This window comes from Octopus bimaculoides, chromosome 5 (assembly GCF_046866305.1).
Source record: "Octopus bimaculoides isolate indiv1 chromosome 5, ASM4686630v1, whole genome shotgun sequence".
In the NCBI taxonomy this organism is placed as follows: domain Eukaryota; kingdom Metazoa; phylum Mollusca; class Cephalopoda; order Octopoda; family Octopodidae; genus Octopus; species Octopus bimaculoides.
In genome coordinates, this window is record NC_142932.1 from 5,502,282 (window position 1) to 5,522,636 (window position 20,355).

The 20,355-nt window shown below is 36.9% G+C and overlaps 1 protein-coding gene and 1 long non-coding RNA gene across 25 annotated transcripts in view; one reads left to right on the top strand and one right to left on the bottom strand.

The window, feature by feature from the left end:
* LOC106882136 (uncharacterized) overlaps positions 1-20,355 on the bottom strand; it is a 104,425-nt gene that overhangs the window by 65,169 nt on the left and 18,901 nt on the right. The gene's annotated exons all lie outside the window — the stretch shown is intronic.
* Positions 14,764-18,634, top strand: LOC149135408 (uncharacterized). Its single transcript, XR_016241820.1, has 2 exons — positions 14,764-15,513; positions 17,582-18,634. It is a non-coding gene; the product is annotated as an uncharacterized LOC149135408 (long non-coding RNA).

A 20,355-nucleotide genomic window follows, 5' to 3' on the forward strand; every position in this document is an offset into this window, starting at 1 on the left:
CTTTAACTCCTTGTCTCACATAAATACCCCTCCCCCTGGTTCTGTAGTCTTGGGAGTTGCATGGTAACTTCAATAGTGCTGGTGGCATGAAAAAGTGCATGGTACATGCTGTAAATTGTAGAATATGATGCAGTCCTTGGACACGTCAAATCCTGTCAAACCATCCAATCCACATCAGTATGGAACATGGATATCAAATGATAATGATGTGGCAGGTACTATAGGATGGCTTAGTTTTGGTTAGTTGAAGTAAAAAGAAAAATAATAATTGTTTCTAAAATAGGCAGAAGGCCTGAAATTTGCAAGAGGAAAATAGTCAGTTGATTACATTGACTCCAGTGCTCAACTAGTGCTTATTTCATCGACTTTGAAAGGATGGAAGGCAAAGTTGACCATAGCAGAATTTGAACTCAGAACATAAGGATAGCCAAAATGCTTAGCAGCATTTTGTCTGGCATACTAATGATTCTGATAGCTAGCCATCTTAATAATAATAATAATAATCCTTTCTACTATAGGCACAAGGCCTGAAATTTTGGAGGAGGGGGCTAGTCGATTACAACGATCCCAGGAAGTAGGAATGTAAATATACACACACACATCACCTCTCACTTCGTACATTGAGGTTCCACCTGAAGACATCATTATCTCTTTACAGCTACTACTAATTCATTTCTCTCTCCTAAATGTGAATAGCTATGTAGATCCCCTACAAGAACTTGCTCTGTCTTGCCCACTTCTTTCATACCTTAACCCTCATCTACTAGCACAAAGTTCCTCACCTTGGGATCTGTAGGCATGCAAGCTGCATAGTGACCTCACAATTGTTGGTGGCATGAGAAAAGCGCCTGGTACATACTATAAAGTGGTTGGTGTTAGGAAGAGCATCCATCCATAGAAAGCATGACAAAATCACACATTGGAACATGCAGTCCTTGGAGCCATCCAACCCATACCAGCATGGAATGTAGATGTTAAATGTTGAGGATATGTATACATACATACAATGGGCTCCAAACAGTTTTGTCTATCAGATTACTTATAAGACAATAGTAAAAGAGACACGAGTCACTCAATGAAATAGAACACAAGACCACCTGATAACAAAGTAAACTCTGTATCCATACAACTATGTATCAACATTAAATAACTGGAGGAAAGATCAATATAGTCAAGTATCAATAGAGGTGGAAATGACCATAAAAAAGCAATATTAAGTCACTCAGAGCATTAATAGTAATTTTCTGATCTATTTACAAAAAAAAAAATAATATATTTATCCCAACACACTTGTAAAATAGAATTGATTCTTTGCCATCAATTGGTGATCACCAATATTGATTTCAACAATGTTATTATAGTGTTGGATAGAATATCTCATGGTATTTGTTTCCAACTCTCTGCTCTTTGCAATCAAATTCCATCAAGGTTAATTTTGCTTGTTATCCTTTTAGGATCAATAAAAAATACCCATACAAGGCAATGAATAAGCAGAACTGTAAGAACATCTACGTGTTATTTGCTTCAGCTCTTTCTGCTCTATGTTCAAATCCTGCTGCAGGCATTTAGGTAATAGACTTAACCTATCACCTAGTTTAACATAAACACCTGGCACCTTGGGTGGCTTTATAGAGTCCACTCTGTTGTAAGCATTTGGGATATGTCTTCAGTTTGAGCATATTTTACTTTTTCACAACAGTCTTGAAAGAATCATGGGTATTGTTTTCCCTCCTGATAAAAAGATTAACAAACAAATGCATTGACAGTAATTGAAATATTGCTTCAATCAGAAATCAAACAGGTCCTAAAAAACTGTTTCTTCACCAAGATGTTACTAACTAAATTATAGTGCTCACCACAGTCAGATTAAGGAGGAGGAGTAATAATATAGCTGGTCATAAATTTTAAATTAATGAGATAAGCTTCTGCTTATGTTAATGATTAGTCAGCATTGTATAATTGTGTAACTGGTTTTAGGTATTTAAATATTGCTTGTTGTTGGTGTTATTGAGTAGTTCTTGTCAATCAGCTTACTTCTTTTCTATTTATAGAACAGGCATAGGCTGATCAATGTTTGACCAGCAACCCAAATTATCAAAGTTCAATCTGATCTGGGACATCCCACAGTATATTGTCAAGTACTGTGACTGGATATAAAGTATCAGTAAAGTAACAACCAGAGCATTTGTCTAAGTTGCTGTAACAAGTTAATAAGCACAGACACTGCAAACAATAAAAAAAATATATATACTTGTCATAGTTTTACTCTTAAAGTCAACGCTGACCATATCTGATGGACAAATGCCCCACTGGGAGAGCAAGCATGTTGGATAGTGCAGACACCATAGTCGTCATTCATTGTTGAGGTGTAGAGTTCAAGTTTGAAGTTTCAGTGGGAATCTCAGTTCACATGTGGTCCCTGGTCACTTTGGGGTAGTGTGATCCATAGCAGCTCATCTTGCCATTGATTATTGACCGTTGCAGAGGATTTGCTGACAAAGTCACTGCTGATTATCAGAACAGACATAGCCTGGGTTTGAATCAGGTTCTAGAGATATGCTTTAACGAAAGCTAAAGAGTGTCTCACTCTCAGTGGTCTTCCAGCATGCCAGATACCAACCCAGAATTTTTGAGGACCTGTGCTATTGCTAGAAAGTTGAACCCACACTAGATTCATCTATCTTTTTTGACAGGACTTGTTTTTACTCCTACTGGGTTTCTAGAAACCTTCCTCAGCAGGCAAGCCCAGTGGGGGTGCTGGTTTAGTCACCAATGACCCAACCATGCAACAGTACACCAATCTATTTCAGTTAAAAATTCCTGTATATCAAGTACATAATATCAAAAGTCAAGTTAACAGAAGAATGCAAAATTAATTTAATGCATAGAAACAATTTTCTGTCCAAGTGTTTATCCCACTTTAGTGCAGGGTCTGTATTCAAGCATAATAATGCATCCAAGAAGTTGATCCACCTGATAAAGGAGGCCCATCATCATTAGCTGCATCTCGAAAACCCTGTTTTCTCTGCAATGAGAAAGGTGGTAGTAATAGCAAGTGGAATTTGAACTCAGAATATCATGAACTAGAAGGGATACTGCAAATTATCCCTCTCATAATTATGCCAATCCACCAACCTAAACAAGTCTTTTATTTTATGGACTCTAAAAGAATGAAAGGTAAAGTTGACTTTGGAGGGATTTGAACACAGGGCACTGAGAGCCATAAGAAATATTACAAGACATTCAGTCCAAAGCTCTAACAACTTCTGCTTGTCTTCCACTTGTATGGGGACAATGAAATGCAGATATGAATTTACAATACAGGAGATGCTATTTCAATATCTTATACTCTGCCATTTAATACAGATAAAAGTGAACCATAGAGTAGCGTTTCCCCTCATTAGTTCCAGACAAACCTTAGGTTACTATAAAAGAAATTGGGGGTCTACAAGATAAAGCATCTTTTAACAGAATTTTAAAAAAAATTATTTTATGAAACTGATATGACCATTTTCAAAAAAGCTAAGATTTTTTAAAATAGATAAATTCTCTCTCTAAAATAATTTTTGTTTCATTTAATGCCTTATTCAAATTAGCATGATAGGAGTTGAAGTATGATGTAGGTAGGAGTTAAGATAAATGCAGAACAAAGATTCAAATCATACTGGGGATAAAAAAGTGACAATTTACAAGGCATAAGGTCAACAGTTGAAGGAAATGTATTGGTAGAAGAATCAACTCTAGCGAGTATCTATTTTCTCAACCCCTCTACGTAGAACTATACACCCATAGCTCTAGTATTACTTATGAGACACCATACTACATAACCAATCTCTGTCAGTGGTTTCCAAACTGTCAAATACCAGGTCCCTCAACCACACATAAAGAAAAAAAAAAGTACCCTCTTTGTTAATGAGAAAATAAAATAGGGTATTGGACAAGTCAGGGAGAAGATAAAAAAGGGTACTGGAAAAGTTAAAACCTGTTTAATTTTATTAAACAAAACAATTTGCTTTTTTCCTTTGCAGATCTTTCTAATGAGAAACACTATATGACAATATGCAATGCAGTTCCTGACCGGATTTAACTCTAGCACATTTGGAGTTGGTTCCAAGCATCTGATCAAGATTTGAACTGCCAGCTAAAAGGAAAGAAATTAAATTACTCTAATATTTTACTGTTTCACAACTTCTTAAGGATTTTTCTTCCAGTGATAAGAAATTTAGAGTGTAAGAATATAAGAACATGAACTGATTCCAGAACATCGTCACTAATTATTCTGTTTCCTCCTGGAGAAAGACAGACAAAGCCAACTTTGGTGAGGGAGATGAAACTATACTAAAATGCTTTCAGTCAAACGATTGGTATTTATTTTATTGACACTAGAGAAATGAAAGACAAACTCAGCCACCATTAATATCTTTTACATATCATAAAAAGTAGAGAAGAATATACACACATACACATATTTATATATCCTTAAGCAAGTGTCCTAAAACAGTATATCAGCTAGTAGGAGAGAACACAATGAGACTGTGTGCTCAATGAACAAATAAATGATAGCGTGTGTGTGAGTTCATGCAAGCATCTAGACAGTGGATAACTAGACTGTTTTAATGTGCTTATTTCAAAGATGCTAACAAAGGCAAGCCAGTAGTAAAAATGTTCTTATAAAAGTCTTCATACTAATGACCAGATTTTTAAAACTATACAGCAAATGTAGACGGTGAAACTTTGGAATAAAATAATTGATTAAAAACTAAAGCAAATGCAGTTATGTAAAAAAAAAAAAAAAACAATCCCAGAACCCAGAAGTTTATATCTTCAGTGAGAACCTGTTTTTATAAATGAAAGAATTGAGTATGGTTTCTTTTGTAAAGACACAAGGCTCTATTTCTACATTTTCAAAATCTATTTATTTTACATAACTATAAGGAAAAAAGTAAAGTAGAATAAGTTGGCTGCAATAAATTTCCAGCATTTTTTTTTCTTCAGTTTAAAGATAATTTTTTAATCAATTCTGGAAATATGAAAGATAAAGGTGAAAGTTAGTTAAATACAAATATGTGGTAACAAAGTAAGAGTCTGGGTCAGCACTAAACAAATATCCACAGTCTGGAATACTGAGATAAAATATTGACTTAATTATAAAAGTTTATACAATTTAGATTCTTTTTAAGACTAAAATGAATAAGTTGAATTTTCTTTTCTTTTCCTTTTTCATTATAATTTTAGCAGTTTATTGTATAATGCATTTTGGGGGCAAAACATTTAAACAGCCGAATAAAAATGTATATACAAATATATAATATATCATCATCATCATCGTTTAACGTCCGCTTTCCATGCTAGCATGGGTTGGACGATTTGACTGAGGACTGGTGCAACCGGATGGCTACACCAGGCTCCAATCTAATTTGGCAGAGTTTCTACAGCTGGATGCCCTTCCTAACGCCAACCACTCAGACTTATTCCTTGTAAGCCTAGTACTTCCACTATTGGTCTCTGTTGCCGAACTGCTAAGTTACAGGGACATAAACACACCACCATCAGTTGTCAAGTGATGTTGGGGGGACAAACATATATATATATATATATATATATATATATATATATATATATATATACACATATATATATATGGTTGAGGAGGGTATTGGATTTAACCAAACCCCGGAGGATACAGGTAATACCGAGTAAGTGCTGTATACCTAAACATAAAAACAAAAAGATAAAGAGAGCAAAGGTAAGGTTGAAGAATTTTATGGATAGAGTCTTACAGCTGTTTCTGGGAAGATCCAGTACTTCCCTTCATCGGAGACAGAAAAAATAAAGTAATCTATTATTATATCCATAGGCGGATATTTTTAGTATGAAGTGGTAAAGAGTGTGATGTGCTGAAAAAAGAGAGAACAGTACTTGAAGTGTAGTTTCATTCATACACTTCAAGTACTGTTCTCTCTTTTTTCAGCACACCACACTCTTTACCACTTCATACTAAAAATATCCGCCTATGGATATAATAATAGATTACTTTATTTTTTTCTGTCTCCGATGAAGGGAAGCACTGGATCTTCCCAGAAACAGCTGTAAGACTATCCATAAAATTCTTCAACCTTACCTTTGCTCTCTTTATCTTTTTGTTTTTATATATTTACATATATATATATATATACACACACAAATATACGACGGGCTTCTTTCAGTTTCCGCCTACCAAATCCACTCACAAGGCTTTCGTCGGCCCGAGGCTATAGTAGAAGACACTTGCCCAAGATGCCACGCAGTGGGAATGAACCCAGAACCATGTGGTTAGTAAGCAAGCTGCGTGGCATTCTTGGGCAAGTGTCTTCTACTATTACCTTGGGCCAACAAAAGCCTTGTGAGTGGATTTGGTAAATGGAAACTGAAAGAAGCCTGTCGTATATTTGTGTATATATATATATATATATATATATATATATATATATATGTGTGTGTGTGTGTATGTATGTGTGTGTGTGTGTATATGATTGTGTATATATATATATATATATGTATGTATGTATGGGTGTGTGTATATGATTGTGTATGTGTGTGTATATATATTTACTTGGAGAATGGAGCAACAAATACAAGAAAAAGCATTTTCGTTGGACTAGATAGCCGTTGTTTTATTATGTGGAGCTTGTGAAATGAGTCAGTGTGGAGGTTTAGGTTATGTAATGAGTCATTTTGTATATTATGTCATAGTCACTTATCTGTAAAATATGTGACAATTATTTGGTAGCCATGATAAAACTCCGAGTATCGGATGTTGGGGCGGAAACCCACGCCGCCATCTCTTCAGTTATCTGGCCATTGAAAATTGCTATGCAAATGACTGTTAAACAAAGGGAAATTACTGTGTGGTTGACCGTTATTAAGACAAAGGAGCTATTAGAATGACCGCTAAGTCAGGGGATAGAGAGTAAAGGTAAGGGAGTAAAAATGTCCATAGTATTCACATAAGCGCACCAGTCCATACATACAAATGCGTGCCCTCACACCCATGTACATGTCCTTATCTTGTGTACTAATTTCTATAAATTTGATTGCGAAGGTGAGGGCTTTATCTAGCAGTTCCTTAGAGATAGAGGCATAGAAATCAACACTATATGTGTGTGTGTGTGTGTGCATGTATATATATATATATATGTATATATATATATATATATATATATATATATATATATATATATATATATATATATATATATATATGAAATTTTGAATTTATTTCACAGACGTCCAGTACTACTTTTGTGGATCATAGGTTGCGAATCACTGGTCTAGGATAAAGAAGCTCTGACAGAAAACTAAGGCCCTACTTCATTCATTGAAGGTTAGGCACTAAGCCAGTCAACTGAGGCTAAATAGAAAGAAATACAAAGAAAGGAACTTCTGATTGCAGAAACTTCAAACAGTCAGAAGAATCACCAACACCTTGTGAAAGTAGTGGTTCCTCACTTGGAAAAAGGGAAACTTGGTTCAAACCTCATAGACGGAGCAATATGGAGGGAGAGGGAGGGGGAGAGAGAGAGAGAGAGGGGAGAGAGAAAGAGAGAGACAGACAGACAGACAGACAAAGAGAATGAAAGCCTTAAGCGCCACCTAAAAGACACAAAGTGGAAAGAAATAAATTCCTAATCTGAGTATTTCTAAAGAATTCAAAGATGTAAATTTCTTTGAGTTATGAACTTAGATTGTCCCATTCAACTTTTGATTCATAACAAGAATTTTGCTTTGAGAGACAGCAAGCAAGCAACCACACACAATGTGAAGGTTATTATTTAATGAAACCTAAGTCATCTCTGAGTTAGCAATGCCATGATCAAAAGCATTCAAGCCATTACTATTCTAACTTTTTCCTGTGGAGTGAACTTAGGACCATGAAAACAAAGCGATTTCTAGCTAAGACAGTAAGGTGTAATTCGAGGGAATTCGGCTGTTATTTCTAGCATGTCGAATGACAACATAGACCATGCATGGGCAACCTGTGGCCCTCGACGAGTTCCGAGGTTACTAATTTGCAGCATAACCTAAGAGTAGCGACATCTCGAATTTTACCTAATATTGAAAATATGGTAAAGAATGTCAATGTGCAAAAATCTCATTGATACAGAGAATGAAATTTGTTCTTTAATAAAATATCAATGAATTTTCCTTTTCCTTTTTTTTTTTTTTGACATCAATATTTCAAACTATAATTTATTTACACTAGTAAGATAAATAAAAATTAAGAACTGCAAAAAATTCAGTGTAAAATGGGCAAATAATATTTCATGCATATGTGTTTTATCATGTGGCCCTCTTCCACTTGGAAATGGTACGATGCGGCCCCCAGTTGACGAAAGTTGTCCATTCCTCATTTAGACTGTAGGGCCTTTTTCATTGGTTCATACATTCGAACATGACCATCCAGCCTTTTTCCTATGTGGTGGGGATCCCAGACCAGGTTAACCAACGCGTATTTTTGTAAAACAGTAATGTGTGATTGAGAGAAATTTGGCTGTTATTTCTAGCATTTCAAGTGACCACGTACACACTTGAGACTTGAAGTGGAGATGATTGTAGCAGGAGTGTGTATTTGCAAGAAGCTTTACAGCATCGGAAAAAATGCAACTTTGCTTTTCATTTATTTTGGGGTTCATATAATAAAGTACTAGTCAGGTACTGAGGTCGATACTTACAATGCATGAAATTATAATAAAAAACAATACTTGATTGTAGGAACCCCAAATAATCAAGACAAACGGGCGTATGAGGGGAGGTAACTCATATACACAACTGATGCAAGTAGGGAAACAAAAAATATTCAACTCCTTCCATACCTGAAATATTACAAGAGAATGAAGGGACGGACGGACACATACATACAGTGTTTGACACAGAATATGCTATTTTAAATATCAAAGCCGTACAATTGAAGTTGGATAGATATTGCATGTATATAACCTTTTCTCAGCTTTCTCATGAAACTGAAAAGATTTATCATGAAATAAGACTTATTTACTGCACTATGCTGGAGCACAACCAGTGTGTATGTATGCATATCTCATAAACACATTATATATATATATATATATATATACACATAGTACTATTCAAGAAGAGTGGTCCCCGTGCGCGCAGTCGCACATTCGCGCTAGCTAGTCGTGGCTAGTTGATCCTACGACTATCTAGTGCGAGTGCGCGTCATGCGCAAAACATGTATGAGGGTTTTTTCTAAACAAAGTAAATAATCAGTACATGAGGGGCATTACAAGTAATTATCTTTTGCGTAACCCCTACCAAATTGGTGGACTTGGGCACATCGTAGAAATAGATGAATCTATGATGTGCAAGCGCAAATACAACGGAGGCTGGGATAGAGAGGATAAAAATAGGTTTTAGTCTTTGTACCTGACCGTTCTTATGAAACTCTTCTCCCACTTATTAAAAAATTTATCAAACCAGGGAGGACTATATATTCTGATTGTTGGAGTTGTACAATGGGATTACTGAAATAGATATGACACCAAAATACTCCCTGGAAGAACGTAAAAAAGACGTTTTAAGAGTAAGATGGGGAAGATTCAACAAAAGAAAATTATTTACTGTGTTTTATTTGCTTTGTTTTAAAAAAAATTATTTACTTTAAAAAAAAACCTCTTACATGTTTTGTGCATTCGCTCTAGATAGTCGTTGTAGGATCGACTAGTCACGACTAGCTAGTGCGAGTGCGCGCACCGGGACCACTCTTCTTGAATAGTATCTATCTAGCTATCTATATGTATATATATCATCATCATCATCGTCGTCGTTTGACGTCCGCTTTCCATGCTAGCATGGGTTGGACGATTTGACTGAGGACTGGTGAAACCAGATGGCTACACCAGGCTCCAATCTGCTTTGGCAGAGTTTCTACAGCTGGATGCCCTTCCTAACGCCAATCACTCCAAGAGTGAAGTGGGTGCTTTTTACATGCCACTGGCACAGGAGCCAGTCAGGCAGTCCTGGCATTGATCATGTTCAGATAGTTCTTTTTACGTGCTACTGGCACGAGGGAATGACAAATTACTAAAATCAGTCTAAAGGTGGTTCAATAGTCAGTAACTTCAGCTGACCTTACAATGTCATATGTCTAAGTGAAAATACTGACTTTCTCTAAATTTTATTACACTTTTATATAAAACAAAAAGCCTTGTAATTTCAGCAGTTTTGACAAGAGATTGATGCAAAGAATAAATAGCAAATTACTCAGTAGTAATATATGAGGAATGTTTGTACAGACTGTTTTATATATATATATATACATATATATGTATGTGTATATATGTATACATATATATATGTATGTGTATATATATGTATACATATATATGTATGTGTATATATATATATATATGTATACGTATATATGTGTGTATATATATGTGTGTGTATATATGAATATATATGCATATATATATGTATATTTATATGTATATATATATATAGATGAGTGCATATGTATATGTATATATAGATGAGTGTATATATACGGATATGTATATATGTATGTGTATATATATATATATATATATATGCAACAATGTATATGTATGTATATATATGTGTATATATATATATATATATATATATATATATATATATATACATATATGTAAAGATATATTTATGTCTATACATATATGTATATGAAAAATATACGAGCGAGGTTGTTGCCAGTGTAGGTGGCACGTAAAAAACACCATTTGAGCATGGCCATTGCCAGTACCACTTGACTGGCCCTCGTGCCAGTGGCACTCACTACAGTCTCGGAGTGGCTTGCGTTAGGAAGGGCATCCAGTTGTAGAAACTCTTCCAGATCAGATTGGTACCTGGTGCAGCCATCTGGTTCTCCAGTCCTCAGTCAAATCGTCCAACCCATGCCAGCATGGAAGGCGGACGTTAAACGATGATGAACGGTATATATGTATATAAATATATATGTATGCATGTATGTGTATGTATATATATATATATATATGTATATACATGTGTGTATGTATGTATATATCTATATGTATGTATGTATGTGTATACGCTCAGCCTTTATAACCACAATAACAGCATGCCTCTTCATTTCTTGAGAAAGCTGATGGTCTACCATTATTATTTTCTGAAACAAAGATTATACACAGGTAGCAAAAAATGCAGCAATGACCCAAGAAAGGTATGTCCTCAAATACCTTATGCACCCTGTATAAAATTATATAATATAATATATAGAGAGCTAGAGAAATCAACATAAGTATGTCATTAAGAGTAATGTCCCTTGAACCAACAAAGCAACCAAGTTATGAGATCGTTCACATTGTTTACTCATGAAAGGGGTTTTTCTGCCCTCGGGGGCCCCATTACTCATCATGTGAAAAATTTTAAGAGTCTAAAACCATCTCTGGAACATAAGCAATGTATGATCACAATTTGGAGAAAATCAGTTGCGAACTTCAGAAGTTATGTGAGTTTACACACACACATCCTCAGTTTTTTACATACAGATAATTAAAGTATAGTTTGCTTTTCAAACAACTGAGAAATTACAAGTCCAAGTAAATATTGGGCATTACTCTCCCATTTTTGGCCCTACATCTTTTATCATAACTTTTTTTCTACTGAACCAAAAGCTTACCACTGGTTCATCATAGTGCAAAAAACTGAATTAGTGGTGAAGTATCAAATTGACCATGAGTAAGTAAAACTTGACATTAAGAATATTATTCACAAACTGCCATGTGTGAATGATATCATCATCGTTGTCATTTAATGTCCACTTTCCATGCTGGCATGGGTTGGACGGTTTGACTGAAGACTGGCGAGCCAGCAGGCTGCATCAGGCTCCAATCTGATCTGGCAACGATCACGCTCAAATGGTGCTTTTTACATGCCACCGACACGGGAGCCAGTCAGCAGCCCTGGCAACGAACATGTTCGGAAGCAAAGTTTATTGTCCAATGAATGAAAGGTAATCATAAGTGGGCTGGTTATACACCACAGGTTATGGTCTCACTTGGCTTGTTGGGTCTTCTCAAGTACAGCATATCTCCAAAGGTCTCAGTCACTAGTCATTGTCTCGGTAAGGCCCAATGTTTGAAGGTCGTGCTTGACCACCTCATCCCAGGTCTTCCTGGGTCTACATCTTCCCTCAACTGTTAGGGTGTGACACTTTTTTACACAGCTGTCCGCATCCATTCACAACACATGACCACACCAGCGCAGTTGTCTCTCTTGCACACCACATCTGATGCTTCTAAAGTCCAACTATTCTCTCAGGGCGCTTACACTCTGTCGTTTATGAACTTTGACATTACACATCCAGCAGAGCATACTGGCTTCATTCCTTACAAGCTTATGAATGTTCTCAGCAGTCACAGCCCATGTTTCACTGTCATGTAGCATGGTTGTTCATACACATGCATCATACAGTCTACCTTTCACTCTGAGTGAGAGGCCCTTTGTCACCAGCAGAGGTAGGAGCTCTCTAAACTTTGCCCAGGCTATTCTTATTCTAGCAGCTACACTCTCAGAGCATCCACCCCCGCTACTGACTTGGTCACCTAGGTAACGGAAGCTATCAACTACTTGTAGTTTTTCTCCCTGGAATGTGACAGAAGCTGTTCTCTGCACATTTTCAGTGTTTATTGCTCCTGAGCATCTGCCTTCCTTTGATATTGCTGCACCTTTCATGTGTCCATAGCTTACACCGAGTACATCTTATGGAGTTTCTACCTACACCTTTTCCACAGATTGAGCAGGGCCATCTACCTGAAGGGATTTGTGGTTTGTCTGCTTTCCTACTTTTTAAGACTTTGATTTTAGCCAGGTTGACTCTAAAGCCCTTTGATTCTAATCCTTACTTCCACACCTGAAACTTTTCCTCTAGTTTTGATAGTGACTCAGCTATTAGAGCATGGTCATCAGCACAGAGAAGGTCCCAGGGGCATCCTGTCTTGAATTCCTCTGCTATTGCCTGGAGGACTATGATGAATAAGAGGGGGCTGAGGACTGATCTTTGGTGGACCCCTACCCAGAATTCTTCACTGTACTCATTGCCAACCCTCAACTTACTGACAGCATCCCTGCACATGGCTCGCACAGCTCTCACTAACCATTCATCTATCCCTAGTTTCCTCATTGACCACCAGATAAGGGATCGGGGGACCCTGTCAAAAGCTTTCTCCATGTCAATGAAAGCCAGGTACAGAGGTTTATCCTTGGCTAGGTATTTCTCCTGCAGCTGTCTTACCATCAGTGGTGCTTTTCCCTGGCACGAACCCATCTCATCTAGACTGACTCTCTCCCTAATTAGTTGGGCTATGACCCTATCCGTGACCTTCATTATTTGATCCAACAACTTGATACCTCTGTAATTATTTGTATCTAAAGGGTCACCTTTACCTTTGTAGCAGTTGACTATGGTGCTACTACACCAGTCATTGGGTATGACTGGTGTAGCTTTCCCTGTCTTCATACCCTTAATTGCTTTACCTACCAAGGTACTGTCAATTAGGATAGCTGGTCCCTCTGTTGGGTCGACATTTGGCAGATTCTCTTTCTCCCATTCATTCTCTTTATTGAGTAACCTTTCATAGTGACATCTCCAGACCTCTCTCTTTGTAGCCTTGTTTAGTGCAAAGGAACCATCATCCAAGTGGACACATTTCTCACCTACGACATCACGATTCTCTCTCACACACTGTCTTGCAACACAAAACACTTCAAGTCTTTGGTCCTCACGGCACAGAACATTGGCAAATTTTTTTCTTATCTGCTTCCCCTCTGGCTAAGTAAACCTGTCTCCTAGCTTCTCTTCTGGCAGTCTGATACAATTCCCTGCTACCACCATTCTTCCAGGGTTTCTTTTCCTTAATGGCCCAGTCAACATTGTTCCACCACCAGGTTACCTTGGGTAGAGAAGGGACTTGACACCATCCACAGATTTGGTCAGCGGCCCTCAGCAGGTTGTCCCATAGAAACCTCCAATTGTCTGCCACATGATGTGATGCTATATCCCCCTCTATTTCATCAAAAGCTTCGAGTAATGTGTTTCTAAATCTCTGTCCATTCGCAGGATCTTTAAGCTTTCAGACCATTGTCCACCATGCTGGTCGTCTTCTGGGCATCCATTTAGCCCTGATCCAGAAGTCGCTAACTACTAGTTTATGCTGTGGGGTACATTCTTCACCTGGGAAGGCATTTATAAACAGCCATCTTTCCCTTTTTCCGGCGAGAATGTAGGCAATTTGGTTACTGTGTCCACCAGATCGGTAGGGGACTAGGTGACTGGCAGGTTTCCTGAAGTTAGTATTGCATATGGCGTAGTGGTTAAGAGTGCAGGCTACTAACCTTAAGATTCCGAGTTCAATTTCAAGCAGTGACCTGAATAATAATAACAACAGCAGCATCGAAAAATACCTTAGGAATGAGAACCCTGGTTCAAAATTTCCCCAAGACACCTGATGGAGGCTGGAGGGTATATCAGCCGAAACGTTGTATTAACAAACAAGACGAGGACAAATATCCGTCAATTGTAAATAATATAAATAAAGAAATTTCAGGAATGGAAGCCATCCAAGCAGACACTGTCTGTAAGCACGTTTTATTGTGCTGGCTGCTACGTCAACATCCCCGCCTTAACATGAGTGTGTGTTAAATAGGGAGACGAGGGTATGCGCAGAGAGAAAGCAATTTCGTCACTGTCTGCGCATTCTCTCTTTCTCTCTCTCTCTCTCTTATTCGGCACTACATGGCAAACACAGGAGGAGGCTAGACCAACAAGCAAGGCAGTGAGCTGCTGTTTTCTAATTCAATACGGTCTCGAAGTTTTTTTTTTAAACTGCATTTCATAAAGAAAAACTTCAAAGTGTCGGCTGTTTTAAACAGACCCTTGTCTGGGGATTCAGGCAGAATTTAAAAGGCAAGATCGCACAGCAAACGAAACAAAAACATGCCGAGGATTAAAACAACAGTACGCAAAGATCAACCTAGATCGAGCGAGCTGTTGGTTAGACATAGGACTGCAAACAAAGAACTATCAAGAGCGCGCGCGGCTGAAAATATGAGGAGGATGCGAAATGATCCAGTGTACCGGGCGAGAGAGAGAGAACGCAATGCAGCTGCTCAAAGACGAAACCGTTTGAACGAGGAGTATAGGGCAAGAGAGCGGGCAAAAAATGCTCTGTCGAGAGCTCAGGCTCGAATGGACGACGAGTACAGGCGGAAAGAGCGAGAAGAGAATGCTATCTCAATGGCCATCCTTCGACAAAATGAAGAGTATAGGAGGAAGGAGAGAATAAGAAATGCCAGAGCCATGGCCCAGACAAGAGCTAACAAAAAATTCGAACAGGCAGAAGCCAGAATTGCACTGAAACGTAACAATGTTAACTCTAATTTACAATCAGAAACTAGTAGTAGAAGGTATGGGCGACGGTCAACTCGGCAAAATGGGGCTTTAAATACGTAAACATGGTGAGTCTCCTTCTCTCTATCCACACATGGAAATTACACATTATGCATTTTAACAATTCAGACATATTTTCCTAGTTTATTATTATTATACATATAAAACTTTTTTCCACTTCCCTTCATTTATTTAAATTTATTTTTTCATAACTTCCACACACAAAAAAATACAAAAACTATGCTTTGAAAACAATCATTAAGCAAAATGGCTCCTGTTAAAATTTAAAACACACATTTTATATATATATATATATATATATATATATATATATATATATATATATATAATGTGTGTATATATATATATATATAACCATTGGGTTCCTTTCATTATCTTTTGCATAGAAAAATGATATTCAATACAGCAACACGAAAAACAATTTTTATACGTGTGCTTGTTTGTTTTGGTAGTAAAGCAAGCAGGTCACAGGTCAGTTGAGATATGCTGGTAGTAGAAAGTACTTTTAACACCATAAAGTGAAATTCTGTAGAATACCAAAATAAATTCCTGCCCAGCGAGCCTACGATGCAGTTTCGATTCCCAGTTGTAGCCATTTGACTTCTCGTACATCGCTAACAAAAACAATCACACACCACTCTATCCATCTGAATCTTCGCAGTCAACGGAAACAAATCACTCATAGCCAAATTCTCATTCCAAATAGCTTTTCCAAGACTATTCATGATAAATTCAATCTTTATGCATTAATAAATTATTTAATTATTCTGTTTTTTTTTTTTTTTTCATTTGTTTTGTTTAACATGAAAGCATTCAAACAATTTTGTGAAACGAATCGGTGTAACTAGTTTGCTGTTCCCCACCACGACTTCTGTTTCCTCAAACCGTATTTTTTTCTGACCCCCCCCCCCCCCCACATAATCTTTATCCCACATTCTCGAAAACATATGTCTGTACAATTCCATTTAAAAATATGCAGTTTAAAACGCGTTTAGAGTAAAGTCGAGGGGAAAGGAGAATGATCCGAAACTTTTTACAAATGTTTCTTTTAACATTACATCAACATAATTTTTTTAAATATTTGTTTTCAGAAAGTTATGAGAATACTAAGTCCGAGGCAGGAGGGGGCAAAGAGCTTCGTACAAAATGTAACTAGATTAATATTAAAAAATTGTCTCGAAGAGACATTTTACAAAATAAATACGGAGTTTTAAAAGAATACTGTCTAAATGAAATTTTAAACTTTTTTTTAGTACTTTTAATTATATGAAATGTTTTCTGCTAGACAGAAAATACTTGGCAATGACACCTTTTTTCAAAAAGACTAATACTAGCTCATTGTGTGTTTGTACTGTTGAAATACCCATTAGTTTGCAAGACCGTTATAATAAACGATTCGACTGCCCCAACCAGACACTAAACAAAAAGGAAGGGGTGATGTTTTAGCAACAAAGCTGGAAAGGCAGAGAGGAAATATTTCACAGCATGGAGTAGGCTCGCTAATAAATATAAGCACTTGTTAGCTACAAGTGAGGTTGATTAAATTCATCAAAATATGGTATGTACTTGTGTACCTATTCATCATTATTATTGGAACAGGGTTAGAAGAACATACATTCTGAGTTCACTCTGATCGACTTTTGACTTTCATACTTCCAAATCGGGATAAAGTAAAGTGCCAATCAAGGGAACCTCCCCCCCCCCCCCCTTATTTATTAATTTTTTAAACGGAATCCCACGTTTTAGGCTATGGAGATTCCGATTCTGAAAAATTTTTTTCAAAAATCTCAATTTCAAAATTTCGACCCCCCGCCTCCGGTTTTTATATAGATCCACAGGGTAAACCTAACCCTAACTCAAACCCTGACCCTAACCATAACACTAGTTTTGTGAGATTTGGCTGTTATTTCTAGCATGTAAATAGCCTGCTTGGGGGGGGGGGTGAAATTTTTCAAACAATTTTTTTTCAGAATCTGAATCTCCATAGCGTAAAACGTGGGATTCCGTAAAAATAATTAATAAATAAGGGGGGAAAGGTTCAGATTACATATAGTCCGTCTCTACCTAGCATTTAGTTCACATACATCCTATTTCAACTCTTTTTGTATTTTTCAGGGAGAGATCATGGAATTGGTCCATTTAAAACAAAAACAAAAAAAGGAATGCAAGACAATTGCAAAGAATAACTTTTGCAAACAAAAATTCATTTTACAAGGAAAAATAAAATTCTGAGGGAAAGAAGGAAAAATCAACATTCTAAGAAATGTCTGACATAAACTTAATTCTGGAGACTTAATACAACTTTACTGATAAGTTATTTGCATTTGTAAAGGACTCTTATTTTCAGGTAGGGAGGTTCTAGGCAAATGCTTGATTGCTGAACCCTTAAGCACATAAACAAACCTGTCATATCTAGCCAAAATATTCTACTCGTTTTAATGTTCAAGCTGACCAGATCCAACCTCTCACACCTACCTTACAATGTCATTCTAAAAATAAACAACCACATCATCAAAATCTCAAAGGTATGATTAATACAAAATAATATTTAATAGGCATTAAATTTGACAGTAATCTGAATGTTAAAGGGTTAAAGTAACACGAAAGTCTCCACCAGAAACTCACAACTATCTGTAAAGAAGAATCCATATTATAATTGCTATATTTGAAGTCAGTAACAGCATAACTGCTAAAATTGCAGGTGTAATAATTTGCTCAATCAACTACCCCATGTCAGGAGCTTGCACAAGCAGAGCTGACTATTCATATACACCAAGTTCAATACCTTGTTTTTAAATTTTTTAAAAATACATTTTGAGTTTAAATTTATTCCAATATTTTTTAAGGATTCACCCATACTGTTATTCACATAGGATAACATTTTACTATTAATCATAATTTTGGTTCCTACACCTAAATCCTTTGTGCAAGCTAAATGATATAATGCAACCAAGGGATGTAGAATGACATTTGATTCAATATCATACGTTTCAAGGAGTCCCTCTCAAGTGCTACTTCTTGTAAAATGAATTCGAGTTTAGGCAAGTCATTTGATCATAAGTTCATAAAATGCATCCATCTATTATATATTTTGTATTTTACTTTTAAATGAAAAATTTTCCTATCAGTAAAGTTAATTTTTAACATTAAAATCATTCATTCTTCTAATCTATTGTCTTTTTTTTATTATTATCATGGAATGGTCTCCCTTAGGCCATGTTACATCACACTTTCAGTTTAACATAATTTCTGTTGGTAATAGACATGAAGAGATACCTTTTATTATTCCACTGCAGTTGAATGGTTTTCTTTTTTTGTCAAATATATCAAGACAATTTTAAAATAAGATCACATCTACACTACATGTAATCAGTCCAATTTCCAATCAACATCAAGGGCTTTGTTGCTGGATATGTAAATCAGAACCCCATGAGATTCAAACTGGAAAAGCTTATTTCTAAACTACAAGGTAATTTAATCTTTATCCCATAGCACATGTACAACTATAGTAGTTTTAGATTACTTAAATTCACTTTTCAGTAAAGGTAACCATATCAAAAAGATGTTTAGAAGTTAGTACTGGACACACTTAAAAAAGTGTGTCCAGAACGTCTGTCAGTGACTCGGCATTGAGAGGGGTGTCCGACAGGGATGTGTTCTGTCTCCATATCTGTACAACATCTATGCAGAAAACATCATAAGAGCGGTGAAGGAGAACTAAGACGGTGGTGTGCAGATTGGCGGAGAAAGGCTGTGCAATCTGAGATACGCCGATGACACAACCCTCATAAGTAACAGCAAGGACGAATTGCTGTAGATGATACGCAAAAGTGAAAGACGTGTGCACAAAGTTACCTATTCCTGAATGTAAAGAAGACAAGTACAGCACAGACCAAGGTGACTTCACCATAGCCGGAGAGATGATTCAGGAAGTGAATGATTTTGTGTACTTGGGATCCACAATCAGCACCAGTGGATCAAGTACACCAGAGATAGGGAGAAGGCTCGCGATAGCAAGGCAAGTGGTACAAGATATGGAGAACATCTGGAAAAGTCATGGCGTGTCAATGCTGCTGAAGATAAGGCTACTTCGAGCTGCCGCTTTCTCTATTGCGACTTACGGCTGTGAGTCGTGGACAATGTTGAAGGCAGACGAGAAAAGAGTGAGCGCTTTTGAAATGTGTTACCACAGAATCTTTAGAGTGTTGTAGACGGAGAGAAGGACGAACAACTGGGTACTAGAAAAGTTCGGTTGCGAGATGACGCTTCGGCGAAACATCATGAAGCGGAAGCTACGGTTCTTTGGCCCTGTCATGCGCCAGGATGGACTTGAGCGAACGATCATAACTGGCAAGGTGAAGGGCAGACGACCCACTTCTTGGCTGAAAGACATCGCAGCCACAGGATTGTCTTTATTCTCAGCTGTCCATGGGGAAGAGGACAGGAGAAGGTGGCAAGACATTGTGATGACCACAGCATCGCATAGTGCGACACCTGACTAGAGGAGGACTGGATACACTGATTATTAGTTTATTAGTAAGCATTATATGTACTGCTACTTAGATTTTTCTAATTTTCCACTGTGAGAATTTCATTTTATAGCAGAGTATTTTCTTTCTCATGCCATGATTTAGCTGAATCTCCTCTCATTAAGGCATTCTGATGTTCATCTATTTTAATTTCTAGGAGTCATCCAGATACAATTCTTATTCTTCAGCATCCACTTGACAACTGATCAATAAGTAGAGTAGGAAAGCCATCAAAGATTACAGCCATAATAAGCCAAAATGTAGAACTGGTATATCTATCAATTTCTTAAAAACTCCTCTAACATTCGATCACACAAACATTGAAACCCATATCTATTTTTCATAGCAAAATAAAAATCT